Source organism: Macrotis lagotis, chromosome 6, assembly GCF_037893015.1.
Source record: "Macrotis lagotis isolate mMagLag1 chromosome 6, bilby.v1.9.chrom.fasta, whole genome shotgun sequence".
NCBI classification, from domain to species: domain Eukaryota; kingdom Metazoa; phylum Chordata; class Mammalia; order Peramelemorphia; family Peramelidae; genus Macrotis; species Macrotis lagotis.
This window is the reverse complement of record NC_133663.1, coordinates 11,717,274-11,734,080: the sequence shown is the minus strand read 5'-3', so window position 1 is coordinate 11,734,080 and position 16,807 is coordinate 11,717,274.

Sequence of the window (16,807 nt, the reverse complement as noted above, 5' to 3'; positions counted from 1 at the left end):
GTCTTGTAGGGAATCTGAATTGAGAGAAAATTCAAAAATAACAAAAGAACTTGGTCTCACTCAACAACATTAAAGCTGAGTAGTTCAGAAAAAACTTGGGCAAGCTTCCCCTAGGCCAGCTGTCTTGTCCCCTCCTCTCTTCCTGTCACTTGAGACTCACATGCAAAGCTGGTGGGGACGACCTGGGTCAGGAGGGCCCAAGAGAGCACTAGCCCGTGCCAGCCTACGTGCCCACTAGTAGGGTGCTGGGCTCCTTAGAGAGCTGACTTCTTCCTCAGACTGTCTTCTACAGACTGAGTCTGCCCGGCTGTGAGCCCAGTACCCTCACTTCCTTCTTGGAATCTTCAGCCACAGCTTCCTCTCAAGGAGAGGGAGGGAGCACATCCGTGCCTGCCTCCCTGCTTCCTCAGCTCCCTGTGACCCTGGGAAAGGTCATTCCTATCTCCTCCCTTGCCAGGACTGGACCCTGAGGACTTTTTCTGCTCTGGAATGTCTGGGGCTCAAACCCTCTTCCCCTCTCTTCCTTCCCTCCCCCCTTGCATCCTGAAGGCTTGCAGGCCTCAGCAGACTCTCCAGACCCACACCCATTCCCAGGAGAGGGGGCCTCTGGCACAAAGTTCTTTCTCTGGGCTGAGATTTTAGTCCTGGAGTCCCCTATCTGGGATTCTGCGGTATTGCCTGGACTTCCCCTGTACCCCCCTTCTCCCAAAGGATCAGTCCTTGGCACAAAGAGTATTTATGGAAACCATTTTTAATTTGTCAAAGCAAAAGAATAACTTTTATCTTTTAGGATTCTAATGGCAGTTTGGTTTGTTTTTAAGCAGATGCTTATGAAGGGAGTCATGAAAGTCCCAGACACCCATTTCCCTTTAGCATCTACTCCACATGGGACTACTGACCCTGGGAACCTCAGTTTCTCAACTATATTTGTTTAAATACACAGATTCTGATTCTTTTCTCCCCTTGAGTGACAGTCTAGACACAGCCCAATTCAGTTCAACTCCATCAATGATCAGGGAGAGAGGGCAGCTAGGTGGCGTAGTGGATAGAACACCAGCCCTGGAGTTAGGAGGACCCAAGTTCAAATCTGACCTCAGACACTTAATAATTACCTAGCTGTGTGGTCTTGGGCAAGTCACTTAACTCCATTGCCTTAAATTAAAAAAAATTAAAAAGAGATCAGGAAGAGGCCTTGTACACATGGGTCCCTGGACTTGGGGTTGGGGGCTATAAAAATTTAATACAGATAGAGAATTCTAGGTAGGGAGATAAGACAATGGAAAGAAGAGAAGGGGAGGCAGAGGTCAGACCATGGGAAGGAGAAAAATCCTGGAAGTTAGAAAGGTTTCCCAGGGGAGATGGTTTCTGATCTGAGACTTGAAGAGAGCAGGAGCTAATGAAGTAATGGTTTGCCAGGTAAGGGGGACAGCCTAGGCAAAGGTCTAGAGGGGGAAGGTGGAACACTGCCAAGATCGGGGAAGACCAGTAGGTGGCCCAGCTGAGTTGGATACAGAGCATTCTGGGAGATGAAGCTGGATCCAGCTCCTGAGGACCTTAATTACCAGGCTAAGAAGTCCCTTTGGGGGAATGGTTAGATCTTGTGGATGTACAGGCTTCTCTAAGGACGGGCAAAAGGACAAACCTGAAGTCCAGGTTGGAGCCTGGGAATTTGGGGCCAGGGACTTGGGGCTGGAGGGGCCAAAGTCCCCCCAAGCCAGGCCTTGTACCTCCTCCAGCAGTGGGGACCACAATCTGTCCATCATGGGGTTGCCTGCCTCTCAGAGAGATCAAGAGAGTGACCCCAAACGGTGCAGCCTGAAGCCCCTGCGCCACTCCTTGCCTCACATTAGGCTCCAGTTTTCCTTGTCTGGATGAGCATCACTTGCTTCTGGGCCCGGCTTCTTGGTGCCTTCTGGTCCTACTGGCCCCCTGACCCTCCTTTGGGGGGTTGGGAAACCAATGGCTTCACCCTGCTTCACCCTGATTATCCCAGGAGAGGCGATGGGGGCATCTATTGAGAAGGGTGGCCGGGGGCCATGGAGCACAGCGGTCAGCCCCGGAGCCAGGAAGGCTCCTCTGTGAGAGGTCACAATCAGGTCTCAGACACTAGCTGTGCCACCCTGGGCAGAACTTGCCTCAGTTTCTTCAACTGTAAGATGAACTGGAGAAGAAAATGGCAAACCAGGCCACCCCCCCCAGGGGTTTTGACGACTGAAAAAACTCAACAGGAAGAGAGGACCTGAGTTCAAATCCTGCCCCATCAATGACTTAACGTGTGACTTTGAACATACATCATGATAACCCTAATTCGGAGCTTCTAGAAGCCAACGGCCCCTCCGCCACTCGCTCCCCCTCTCTGGGCCTCAGTGTCCTCACCTGGAGGAGGAGAGAGCTGACTTTTGCGGAGGCTGCACGGGCTGGGCATGGCCGGTCTCACTCTCCTGGAGCAACCAGCAACGCCCAGTCCCAGGCTGCGGGGCTGGACCTGCCCCGGCCTCCTGGGCTTCCAGGTGTCTGGGGGCAGCGCCCAGCCCGAGGTCGCCCCCAGCGCAGCCCGAGGTCGCCCCCAGCCCACCTCTTTTAGCTGCTGCTTGGCGGAGGCAGCCTCCCCGGGCTGCAAGCACAGGCTTTGCGGGCGGGGCTCCCGGGCCCTCTCTGGGTGGTCGCGGGCCAGGCCGCCTGCCCCGGGAGCTCCTTCCCCTCTGGAGCCGGGGTTCCCCCGGGGCGGGGGGGGGGCTAGGGGCGGTGCCCGGACCTAGGGGGCGGGGTCACGCTCGGCGCCGCCCAATCACAGCCAGCTCTGGGGACGCCCCGCCCACTGCATGCAGATGAGACGCCCCGCCCCCACGCCGACGCCCACGGGTGGGAGCTGAAGGTGAGAAGAGGGAGGGGCGGCGTGGGGGTAACCATAGCAACCGTCCAAGCCCCCCTCCCCCCGTGGAGCCCCTCCACCACCACAAAGGACGGCCTGTCCTGGTGTGGGGGGCGGGGCCCCGGGGAAGGGGCCCTGAGTTCGAGTCCGACCTCGGACGCCGGAGAGTGGCCTGGGGCCAGTGTGGCCGCGCGGTCGGGCCGGGCCCCAAACCCGCGGGGCTGACGCCCCCAGACCTGGAGCCCGCGCCCCCCAGCTCCAGGTCCGCCTCGCCTCAGGCTGCAGCGCCTGCACCCCAAGACCCCCCCAGGCCGCCCTTGAGCTCTGGAAGTTCGGGGTTACCCCGGACCCCCATCGCCATCCTCCCTGCTGTGCCAGGCCCCCCGCGCCCCCTCTGCGGACCCACCGGGCTGCGCCCGCAGCCTCAGCGCCAGGAGGAGCTGTCCGTGGTAGCGGGGAGACTCGTGACGTCACGGCGCAAGCTGCTCCAAGTGGGGGGCCTGGGGCCCAGCCACCCCCTCCCCTCCCCCCCGGAGCCTAGCTCAGGACCTGGCCATCGATGGAGACCCTGACCCTTGGAGCCAGGCCCTGCCCGCCCCTCCCTGCAGAAACGGTTCTCAAGAGCTCTCAGATGGCAGAGCCGCCTCCCTCCTCCTCCTTCTCCTCCCCCTTCCCCTCCTCTCCTCCCCCCATTATCTCTAGGAATGAACCCCTCTGCCAAGCCTCAGAAACCCCCCCCCCATGCTGCTCTTCAGCCCAGCTGACTTGCAGCCCTTCACACACCTCACCTCCCCCCCCCACCCCACCCCCGGGCCTTGCCCCCCATTCCCCACCTCTGGAATAGTCTTCCTCCCCTTGACTCCACCTGATAAGGCCCCTCTTCCCTTCAGATACAGCTCACACTCCATCTTCTGAATCAGATTCCCCCAAATGGTAGAACCCCCCCAAACATTAATTTGAACTGCTTTTACAAATTTGCATCATCCTCATAGTGAGGGTGCTTAGAGATCCGCACTTGCTACCTCCCCACTTGCCTGTGAATTCCTTCCCTCTAGGGAGCAGGCCGTTGGCGGGACATCAGTGCCCAACACTTAGCACAACACTTGTTGGCCAATGAATGCTACTTATGATCCCAGAGTCTCCTCACCATTGACCTTGGTTGCCTCTTCTCTAAAATGGGAACAAGTCTTCTAATCCCTTCCCAAGAGGGCCATTGTGAGGTAAGAACCTTCCAGCATGAGATGGGAATCCTCATTATAATAAAGCCCACCACCATCTGTGTGCACCCTGCTAAAAGAGTTGCCCAAGGGGTAGCTAGGTGGCACAGTGGATAGAGTACTGACCCTGGAGTCAGGAGTCCCTGAGTTCAAATCCGGCCTCAGACACTTAAAAATCGCCTAGCTGTGTGGCCTTGGGCGAGTCATTTAATCCCATTGCCTTAAATAAAACTAATTTAAAAAAAAGTTTCCAGAGGTAGGGAAAGCTGAGGCCTTTGGAGAAGGATGGCAAGAGGGCAAGATTCAGAATGAGACTGGATTGGAACCTCAACTTGACTACCAACCGCCTGGGTGGGCAAACCTCCCTCTGAATAACTCCTAATTAGATAAGTGGAAAAGTTGTTAAATTCAACTGTTATTCTCTAGTTCATCCTAATATTAGATATTATTGATTATATTCATTATAATGCATATAATTATGCTTTAAACCTATATATCACCATATAAAATTTATAATATTAAATTACACATAATTTATAATATATAATTATAACATAGAATTATAATATCTTGTGTCATATAAAACTTAATTGATGCTTATTGGTACTTAAGAGAATAGCAAGGTCTGTTCTCTAGATGCATGCTGGCCTCATGTTTATTCCTATGTCTACTTTGCCTAAACCCAATTACTTAGCTTAGTTGAAAATTCTTCCCTTAGGGAAGAGCCCTAAACAGAGCCCTGAATGATGGCAGCAGCCCCCGGCTCTCACTGGCAGTTTAGGTGTGGGGAGTTCTCCAGACTGAAGAGAAATGAAGAAATTTCATTTCAGGAGAAATCTTATACATTCCTCTGCCTTCATAATGGCAGACAACATCTCCCAAGGCCAACCGTGGTTTAGGGATGGAAAGTCTCGTCTTTACAGACATTGAACCAAGATTTTCTAGAGCTAAAGACCATAAGGACTTTAAAAACTATTCCAGGGGTGGCTAGATGGCACAGTGGATAGAGCACTGGTCCTGGAGTCAGAAGGACCTGAGTTCAAATGTGAACTCAGATACTTAATAATTACCTAGCTGTGTGACCTTGGGCAAGTCACTTAAACCCCATTGCCTTGTAAAAACTATGAAAAAAAAACTGTTCCAGTTAGATGTTTATAAACTAAGAGAGTGAAAAATCTATTCTAGACAATCAAACAGTTGGACACCCACTGATTGGTCGAGAGGGGACTGTCGCCTGTGGTGGGGTGTCACTCTCTCATGGCCATATTCAGGGACGCTCACATGGGGAGATCTCTGTTATGGGTACCCAAGGATGGATGTCTGTTATATGCCAGTGAGCAAAGACAACCCAGAAACCATTCCTAGATTCACTGATTCTGGCTGCTTGAAATTGCTCTGCTCATAACACAAGGGGGAGGGGATGGGGGCCACGTCCTCAGACCTTCATACTCCCTCACTAATAAATGTGCATTGAAGCCACCCACTGAGAGCATCTGGTGTTGCCCAAGTGGGATGTGACAGAATGAACAACAGAAGGGCAAAATGCTATTTTTATTCCAAAGAGCTAGAGATCCTTTGGATGAATAATCCAGGAAGACTTCCTGGGCGGGGGGGGGGGGTCGCCTAATTTGCTGATGAGATGCATGTTTGAGATATAAGGAGCAGTCTGCAAAGCAATAAAGTGCAGTGACTTGCCCAAGTCATACAGCTAGGTAATTCAGTATCTGAGGTTGGATTTGAACTTGGGTCCTCCCAGGACTGCTGCTCTATTCACTGTGCCACCTAGCCCCCTCACTGTGGGGCCCAGACCCTGCTTTGCTCGTCCCCAACTTCCCAGACCAAGGCTCCTTGGCTCAGCAGCCACTATTTGTATTACCACACACCTGAGAGGATGGCCCAGATGTTAACTTTTCGCCATTTTCCTCTCTAATAAAATAAATATCTAACTTCTAATAAAATAATAGATAAAAATCTAATAAATAATCTAATAAGTAAAATAAATAAAAATGAAATAAAAATCTAATAAAACCTGCTCTGCCAGGTTCCACTTTTCATAATGTTCACAATTGTTTTGAGATTTCTGTGACTCTAAGATAGTCAGGATCCTATGGGATCACAGATCTGTGACCGTGACCCCATTATTTTACAGATAAGGACCTAAGGTCTAAAGGGTTGCGGTGACCCACCCAAGGTCATGCAGGTGGTGAGGATTAGAAGCCTGGCCCAGAATTCTAAGGAAAACTTAGACATAGTAAGTGGCACGTCCCTGAGAAACCAAGAGAAAAGCTGCCTCTTAAACGGAATGACGTAGCTCTTTGGATGATTCTCTTCTTTGGGGTCACTTTATTTTTTTTTCTTATCAGGTCTGGCTAGGTCCCCAGTTGTAATTTGCAGTGAGGACAGCCCCATCCCATTGGCTCCCTGGGAGCCCCCCAAGCCCCCCCAGCCTGCCCTCCCTTCTGCCAGCCCGCCAGCCTGGAGATCTGGCCAGACTCACCAGCCTTGGAGGGCAGAGATCTGGAGCAGAGCAGAGGGCACGGCCGCCAGCACGCAATGCAGCATCCTGGTGGATGCTACCTCGCAGAGCCAACCTGGCAAGGCCCGGCTGCCAGAAGGGGGAAGGGGGGGGCTATTTAAAGAAACACCACAGGGACTAATGCGGGGGGAAGGGGCTCAGGGAGCAGCACCACAGAAGGGGAGGTGAAAAGGGGGCCAGGCTGGGAGGATGGATAGGAAGAAGAGAATTAATGGAGCAGCTCCGGGGAGGTTCCAAGGAGCTCCAGCCTGGAGAAAGAAGCTGCTTCCATCCTATCAGGAAATTAGATAAGAGGAAATGAGAGCAGGGAGGAAATCCGCCCCCTCCCCCCTGCACAGCCACTGTGGTCACCGTGGAGCAGTTGTTCCAAGCAGGTCCTGGGCCTCAGGAGACCCCGGGGATCAGAATAATTTGCTCTCCCTTCTCCAGCCTGGAAAGAAGGCAGCAGCTGCCAGCTCCTGGCCTTCTCCCTTGGGGTCTTGTTACAAGCAGATGCCTCCTGTCTGCCCCCTGCCCCATCTGGTGCTTTCACAAACTGCTCTTTCCTTGATTTTGGCCTTAGTTCATCCTTCAGCAGAAACTCCCAGAGCTCTCCAGCCTCTAATTTTCTGATGGATGGTTCAGATCCAGCTCTTCCACCACCATTTGTCCCAGGGTGGTCTCAGGCCATAGAAGCTAAAGCCCTGGGGCAGCTAGGTGGTGCAGTGGCCCTGGAGTCAGGAGGACCAGAGTTCAAATCCAGCCTCAGACACTTAATAATGACCTATCTGTGTGGCCTTGGCCGAGTCACTTAACCCCCTTGCCAGGCAAAAACAACCAAAACAAAAAACAAAAATGAGAAGTTAAAGCCCCAAGGCCGCCCTCTGCTTGGGGCTGAAATGAAGCTTAGAGTCCCCATACCTGGGGAGAGTTACTACAAGCAGAGACCTTTGGGTGGGAAAGAAGGACATTCTGGCAGCAGAGACAGAATGGGCCAGAGTCGGGGTGGGTCTGAGCCACAGATGGACTGAGGGTCTGGGGAGGCTGCCCAGAGGGCCACGGATCCAAGAAGTGGCTGCAGGTACCACCCTGTCCCAGCCTTGGGAACCACGGACCTGGAAGGGACATTGGGGGGGTGTATGGGACAAGGAGCAAAACCTCTAAACAAGACTTAGGAGCTTGGAGCTGCCTTCCAAAGTCTTAGGTGTGAGTCCTCTCTGTGTGCATCCAGCCTGAAGTAAACTGGTTCTATGTTTAATGCTTTGGTGAGTCTGGGTCCTTGCAGGGGAACTCGGGTCCTTGGACACAAGTCAGATTCTGAGGTTCCCAGGGAGCCCTATTCCAATAAGGGTTCATCAGTTTGATGTTTTAGATAAAGCATCTAAGGATGATTAGATAAGGGAGCTTCTTCTAGCTAGCAGGTCTTTATAATGGGCCTCAAACTGTAATGGCCATTACTTGCTTACCAGTTCGGGGGGTCACTTGTGCAACCTCAAGAATGCTGACAAAGAGAATTTTAATAGCTTTTATTTTACTCTAATTCCATGTCCAAACTCAGCATGGGGGAGGTGCCTTGATGCTTTAAAAAATCCCCTGGGGCAGCTAGGTGGTGCAAGCACCAGCCCTGGAGTCAGGAGGACCCAAGTTCAAATCTGGTCTGAGACACACTAACTGAGTGACCTTGGGCACGTCACTTAACAACATTGCCTTGCAAAAACAAAAACAAAAAAGAGTCCCTCGACTCATTTTTCTCCCTGTGGATTACTCTCTTTTGTCTACCATGAGCAGGTGATCATCTTCTGATCATCTTATAGCCACTTGGTACAGATGTCTCATGCTTCACGCAGTTGGTGACATCCCTGCTGATCTGTCATCTTTGGCCCGCAAGGGGAACATGTACCAACCATGGAGATTCTGTACCTTATAGGCTTCTTTTTTGCATATTTGCAAAATATGGGGCCCAGGGTCATCCCAGTTCCAGAGGAAGATCTGGGTGCTTTCAGCCAAAGGGACCATGAACCCTTTAATGAAGTACCATTGGATCAGACTTCTGCCTCAGTGGTTTTTCTTGGAGATTGGACAGTTATAATCCCCACATTATTGATGACCCCATTGGGACACCATGATGCAAGGATCTCAACCTCTACAAGTTAACCCCTGTAAAGGATTCAAAAAGCAAGCCCCCCTGGGGATAACTTTTTGTTGATGACTCCTGTGTGGATATGGACCTGGGAGGTTGGACATCCCATGCTGTCTGCACCCAAATTCTCTGAGTCTGAGTTGTCTCTCCAAGCTGAAAATTAGTGCAACTTCCTTGATTTACCCTAAATTCTTTTTCTTTAAGAGGGCTGAGGGACTATTTGAATGTATAACTGGTCTGTCTAGATTTCTAGGCTCGGGAGCACTCAAATTCCATTTTTATAAACATTAAATGGCCATCAACTTTTTAAACATAGCCTCCTGTATCCCCCCCCCCCTCTTCCCTTGGTTTCCTTTACTTTTCATTTTGCTAAGAGTGGGGAGATTCAGCAATGGACTTGCTAGTTCCTCAATTTCAGAATTGCCACTTAATCTCATTGTAAAATTTCCTGTTGACAGGATTAAAATAAATTTTGGCGGCCTTTAAATCCTTTTGATAATAATTAAGGAAGACCCAAAACCTTAGGAGAGCTTCTCAACCTCAGTGGGAAGTATCAAGGTCATTACCACCCTGGGAGCAATCCTGCCATCTTTGGACCTGAGTAAAAGGCTCATTTTAATTTTATAGAGTTCAGAGAGAGAGAGAGTGAGTCAGAGAGAAGACAGAAACAGAGACAGAGACAGACAGAGAGAGAGAGAGAGTTAAGTGAGTAAATGAGTAATAGGATAAAGAAAGTTGGAGTCACAATATAAGTTCAGGAATTGAAAGTAAAGGGTTTAGGAGTTTTGAAAAGGGAAAGATCTTAATACCACTGAAATAGAAAAGATTTAGGATTTTTAAAATAATAACATCCCATTGGCAGTTGTTGCATGTCTTCTTTCCTGGGTAATTAGAAATTTAACAAATATATATATATATATATATATATATATATATATATATATATATATATTGCTTGATAGAGATCGGATTATCTCTTTGTTCTAGTTTAAATAGTCATGCTAAAGGATTGGGGACTTAGAAAATTTAAAGGGATAATTTAGGTCTTTTGCTAAGTCAAAGGAATAAAAAAAACCATGATGGGAAGTTGGGAGTGTTTTGCAATTTTGAACATGAACTAACTAAAAACAATGGACACTTGTAAAAATACTGATAGTAATTATGAATCAGTAATTGATTGGATTGAAAATTTTGTTGTAAATGAGCAGACTTTAATCAGTCCATGTTTGTACAAAGGGGGTCATAAATATTTAGACCTAAAGCCCAGGCTTGTTGGGATGCACACATCATTGTGAAGTGATTAACCCAAGACTGGTTTGTATCAAGGATGACCACTGTCAGTTTGAGACTTTGGAGGAGCATCCCTGAATAAAATGTTTCCTATTTACAGGTTATTTTTCTAATTACATGAAATGTTAACAAAATTGAGAAATGGTAGACTAAACATTTTAAAGTATTACTGAAAACAGATTTAAACAACTTTCAAGACACAGAAAAAGCCTGGCAGGAGGTAGGCACTACAGAGACTATTATAGGAGCAGGGAATTGCCTGGGATAATAAGATAAATGGGTTTCTGGGAAGTGATAGATATGAAAGGAATTTAATTATATTATTATCATCTGATTAGTGATGTTTTAACCATAAGAAAGTTAAGAGAAACGATTAAATTGTCTTCTTTCCAATCTGAGTATTGTTACATTATAAATATATATCTGTTATGATATCAGAGTATATTTTGTTTTTAAAAAACTAGAAAATAATGATGATGATGATAATCTTGGTCCTTCATTCTTGAAGCAGACCACAACATTAGGGAGGTGATGCCATGACAAGTACATGAATTGGGTTTGGGGGAGGGTGTTGCTAAGACACCAGTCTCACTTTCTCCTCCAAAGCAATGAGGTCCAGGGGCCAGAAAAGGATCAGGATGACTGGAAATGGTCCTGGATGCCATTAATAATAATAATAATAATAATAATAATAATAATAATAATAATAATAATAATAAATGACATACTGTTGGTTTTTGTGAGGTCCCTTGGGATGAGACCTACTGACAGGTTATAGTGAAACAGTGTGGTGCTGCTGTTTGGGGTGTTCACCCTAAGGGGAAAAAGGAAACTTGAGTAATAAGTGGGTGTCATTTGGCAACTCATATGATTGTATTAATGCTCATGTAATTGGTTTAATACTATTTTTTTTAGGTTTTTTTGCAAGGCAATGGGGTTAAGTGGCTTGCCCAAGTCCACACAGCTAGGTAATTATTTAGTGTCTAAGGCTGTATTTGAACTCAGGTTCTTGGCTCCTGGAGCTATCCACTGCACCACCTAGCTGCTCCCAACACTATTATTTTTTTTAATTATTATTTTTAGTTATTATTGTGAAGCAATCAGGGTTATGTGACTTGTCTAGGGTCATACAGCTAGTATGTGTCAAATGTCTGAGGCTGCATTTGACCTCAGGTCCTCCTGACTTTAGGTCTAGTGTCACTGTACCACCTTAAGTGTTCCTTCATACTATTCGCAACCTTGCCAAAGTGAAGGTGGGATTCCCTTGACCCATCCCCATCTTGGGAAATGAAGACATCTTCCCACCTGGTTAATTCTGAAGCATCATCCTGCCATATATCTGACTGCCCATGACTCATATCTGAAATCAAACAAGCTCAATGCCCCAGTGTCCCAATGTCCCAATCTTCCAACAATCTCTCCACCATTGATCATCTTCCCCTTTTCTCACCTAATAGGTGGGAGATGATACCCCATTGTTGTTTTAATTTTCATTTCTCTAATCAATATTGATTTGGAGCATTTTTATATGATTATATATAACTTTAATTTCTTCATTTGAAAACTGTCTATTCATATCTTTTGACCATTTATCAATTGGAGAATGACTTGTGACCTTATAAATTTGATGCAATTCTCTATATATTTTAGAAAAGAGACCTTTATCCTGGTTGTGAAGATTGTTTCCCAGCTTTCCATTTTTCTTCTAATTTTGGCAGCATTGATTTTATTAGTGCAAAGCCTTTTTAATTTAATATAGTCAAAATCATTCATTGTGCAGTTTATAATGTGCTCTAATTCTTGTTTGGTCATAAATTTATTCCTTTTCCATAGATCAGATATATGGAATATTTTTTGGTCTCTTAATTTATCTCTGGTATGACTCTTTATGTCTAAATCCTGTCCTCATTTTCACTCTTTGCTGATGATATGATGTACACCTAGAGAACCTGAGAAAATCATCTAAAAAATTCCTTGAAACAATTAACAAATTCAGCAAAGTAACAGGATATAAATTAAACCCATATAAAGCATCAGCATTTCTATATATAAACAACAAAACCCAAGAACAAGAACTGGAAAGAGAAATTCCATTTAAAATAACTGTGGATAACATTAAATACTCGGGATTCTACCTCCCAAGACAAATCCAAAAATTGTATGAACACAATTATAAAGCTCTCCTCACCCAAATAAAGACAGATCTAAATAATTGGAAAAATGTCAAATGTTCACGGTTAGGTTGAGCTAATCTCATAAAAATGACAATTCTAACCCAAATTCAATTGCTTTGTTCAGTGCCATACCAATCAAACTACCAAATAAATACTGTACAAGCTAGAAAAAATAGTAACAAAATTCATCTAGAGTGACAAAAGGGCAAGAATAGCAAGGGAACTGATGAAAAAAGTGTAAAGGAAGGTGGCCTAGCTCTAGCAGATCTAAAACTATATTATAAAGCAGTGGTCATCAAAACTGCCTGGTACTGGCTAAGAAAGAGAGTAGTTAGTGGGTCAGTGGATGAGGAGAGGTTCAAAAGAAACTGCAGGGGCAGCTAGGTGGTGCAGTGGCTAGAGCACCAGTCCTGGAGTCAGGAGGACCTGAGTTCAAATCCGGCCTCAGACACTTACTAATGACCTAGCTGTGTGACCTTGGACAAGTCACTTAATCCCATTTCCTTGCAAAAACCTTAAAAAAAAAGAAACTGCAGTCAATGACTACAGCAATCTACTATTTGACAAACCCAAAGACATCAGCCAGCTGTTGGGATAAGCACTCTCTGATAAAAATTGTTGGGAGGGGTGGCTAGGTGGCGCAGTGGATAGAGCACCGGCCCTGGAGTCAGGAGCACCTGAGTTCAAATCCAGCCTAGCTGTGTGGCCTTGGGTAAGCCACTTAACCCCATTTGCCTTGCAAAAAAAAAAACCTAAAAAAAATTGTTGGGAAAACTGGAAAATAGTATGGCCAAAACTAAGCATAGATCCACGTCTCACACCCTATAACTTACTGTTGTTAGGCTAAGTCCTGGCTTCAGCCAGCGGTGAGGCAACTTGGTATGGTAGAAAGAAAACTAGATCTTAACGGCAAAAGTGAGGCTCCTGGTTCATCACTGAAGGGAGAAGCCACATGGCCCGTCAGTCTGAGGACTGCCACAGGTGGCTGTCTATTCCTGGGAACGTGGAGAGAACAACCTTGCCAAGGTGAATGGTAGATTCTCTTGACCCATCCCCATCCTGGTAACTAAAACCTGGTAAATTATAAGGCTGGCATCATCCTGTTATACAATTGGCTGCCCATGATTTGTACCTGAAATCATTAGTTCTTTCTCTTCATATAGCAATTTCAATGCATACAGACAAATGGTAAAGAACATGAACCTTCTTGATGATTTTTTTATAGTTATATACATTCCACTATAGTGAGAGATCATTTGAATCACAAATAATAGAAACCATGAAGCATAACAGGTAGGTTATTTAGTTTAGAAGAGACCACCCTATAACATTCTTTATGTTAATATGCTTCATGGGAGATGTCACTTAGTGAAAAATGTGACACAGTTTTCAAAATTGGATTAAGAATTTTATGTGTAAATTTTTTTTTGAAATAGCTATGTCATAATATTAAGAGAAATAGACTCATTTTCCAATTCAGGCCCTTATGACGCAACAATTAAAATTCTTTGAAGTTTCAGGTGAATTATGTGTCCTTAATATAATGATTCTTCTTATAGCACTATTGTATATATTTCATATATATATATATATATATATATTACATATACATACATATATGAGACATACACATTGGGGGGGTCCTCTGTCTTTGTCTTTGGAACCATTTGAACAAGTGGTTCAGGTGAGTTTCCCGTAGGTGGCAGTATTACCCCACAGGTAGAGCCTCTCCCCATTCCCCTCTCCATCACACTAGTCTATTAACCTAGGGAAGGGTCTTTCTTTTGGCCCCTTTCCCACCAGGGGGTTTTCCAGGCTCAGAAACTGTGTGAGTGTGCCAACAATGAACATAGCCAACTGTCTCCCTTAAGAAACCTCCAGTCTCACTCTCCCCATATGGGCTTGATTTTGATTATTTTTTGAGTGAATTGAAATCCTCTACATTTTCAAATCCATTAAAAATCATTTCTTAATTGTTTACCGCCAGCTAGACAAAGGAGTTCCTTAGTGAGACAGACCCTGCCTTCAAGGAACTTCCATTCTGTTGCAAGTAGAAATATCTTCACAGAGGCAAATACCAGGTAGAAGCAGAATTAAGTATACTCTGATTTTGGTTTGGGGGCTCTGGCAAACAAGGGAATGTTGATTGAGGTAATATTTGAGCTGGCCCTTGAAGATTCCTTTGGCAAGGCTAACAAACTGAGCCAACTCCCCATGGCCATTCCTTCACACAGGTAGGCATGCAGAGAGCCAGGAGTTTTGCCTCCAAGAGCAAGTTTTCTTTCTCCCACTTGGGGTTGCCTCACCTCTGGCTGAAGCCAGAAGCCAGACCCAAAGAGAGTCCACAGGTGTGTGTCTATCAGAGCTACCAGCTGGTAGGTGGGCTGACACGGATTCATGAGCCAGCCCTAGAGACGTCAGCAGCCTATGGCATCAGAGGCATGAGGCTGTCTGGTGGCTCATCATCCTTACATATGTTCCCTCTGTATCCTCTAGGAGAATTTATTCAGTGAAGGTGCATGGAGTTTAGGGAGAGGATGCTGAGTTTATAAGGGAAATATTCTTTTGTTATGTTTCTTATGATTCTGAACTATTACTGTCTTTGTTTTGAACAGTCACTAATAGCAGCAGATACACTGGTGGGGGCTCATTAGTTCTTTTTCTTTCTTTTTTTTATTTACAGCAGATTCAGATGGAAATACACACTTAATAGGGTATAAATCCATCTTACTCTAGAGAGAAATGAGAAGAAAGGGATGGGATAAGGGGGAATGGGGAGGGAAGGGGGAATAGTGATAGAAGAGAGGGCATGGAGAGAGTACTCAGATAGATACAACACAGTTTTGGACAGAGCCAGGATAAAAGGAGAGAGAGAATAGAATAAATGAGAGTGGGGAGGAATAGAGTGGAGGGAAATACAGCTAGTAATAGCAGCTGTGGGAGAAATATTGAACCAACATCTCTGGTGGACTTAGGATCAAGAAGGCAACTCACCACAGAGACAGAGCGGTTGGAATCTGAACATAGACTGAAGTACATTTTTTTTCTCTAACCATTCTTGAGGTTTCTCATCTTTTTTGGGGGGGGTGAGGGGAGTTTATAATTACTCATAACAAAATTATTGTAATAATATAAAATAAATAAACCCAAAAAAGCCAACCATTAAAAAAAGCAGATTCAATGAAGTGCAGTACTTAGAAACTGAGGCAGCTTTCCCAGGGCCCAAGGTATAAGAGAGTGTCTCAAGTACTAGATTGTTATCACAGCCACAGGTCTTTTAAAGGAATGAATGAAAAGGCAATTATTAAATATTCACTGTGTATAACAGCTCTTTGTTAAGTACTAGAAATAGAAATAGAAAAGTCAACAGTCGTTCTGCTTTAGGTGTTTTACATTGAAATGGGGAAATTCATACACATATGTGCTTCAAGTCAGATGGAAAGGTCCAACCAAGGAAGGGAGGATGAAAGAAAAAAATTGTCAAATTCAAAACCTTGCAAAAAAAAAATGATTGGTAGAAATGACCATTGCATGGAGTTGGAAGACCCACCATCTTCCCTATCTTCTATCATCTATCCCCCCTTCTCTTCTCATCTCCCCTTATCCCATCCCTTTCTTCTCATTTTTCTCAAGGGTGAGATAAGATTTTTATTTATATTTATATAATTAAAAAAAAAGGACCAGTCATCCCCAAAGAAGTAGAGCAAAGCTTAGGGACCCATCTTGAGTCTTATTTATGTAGATAAAGCCATGTGTTGATCCCCTCAATTTTAGAGATCAAGAAATGGAGGCCCAGAAGGGTGGCTTGTCCAGGGCCTCGGATGCCATTAGAGGGGCTGGACAGGCCCAGGACTCTCTCTCCTCACCTGCCCTGCTCTCCAAAGTCTCCAGAGACTCTCTCCTGAGAGGACTGTATAGTTTCTGGAGAGGTTGCTAGGGAGTCCTTCACATATTATCTCCCCCCATTAGTTTGGGAGCCTGCCCTGGCCCCTTTCCACTGCTTCTCCCCCTTGGGGGGTCTCTAACTGATTCGTCACAAGGAGGACCCGGGATCCTTATAGCAAACATCCCTCAGCATCATCTCCCCTCTCAGATTCAGAAGGAGCATCCTTGAAGTGATGGAAAGGGGCACCATGAGCACCACCAAGACCATGCCTTGGTGAGATGCCCACCAACAGTGTGATGCCCTGTGGGTGGCCCAGGAATCTCTTCTCCTACCATCTTCCTGGCTTTCCTCTTTGACTCCCAAAAACTCTTCTAGGATCCCAGATTTTGAGCTAGAAGGGCTATTGGAGAACTTCAAGTCCAACCCTCCCCTTTCAAAAGTATGGAAGGGTAAGGGACTTGCCCAGGGTCACCCAGCTAGTAAGTAATGGGCCTGGTTTGCAGGAAGCCTTCAGAACTGCAAGTCAAAGGTCTTGTATATAGTAAGAGCTTAATAAAAGCTCTCCTCCCAGTCTTCCTCACCTACCCCTTCTGGAATCCCCAGCCTTCTACAGCCCAACTCACACACCCTTTTCCTTCTCTGGGTGACTTATCCAGCCCAGTAAGATGGAAGGTCCTGGAGGACAGGGACTGTTCCTCTAGTCTTTGGCTCCC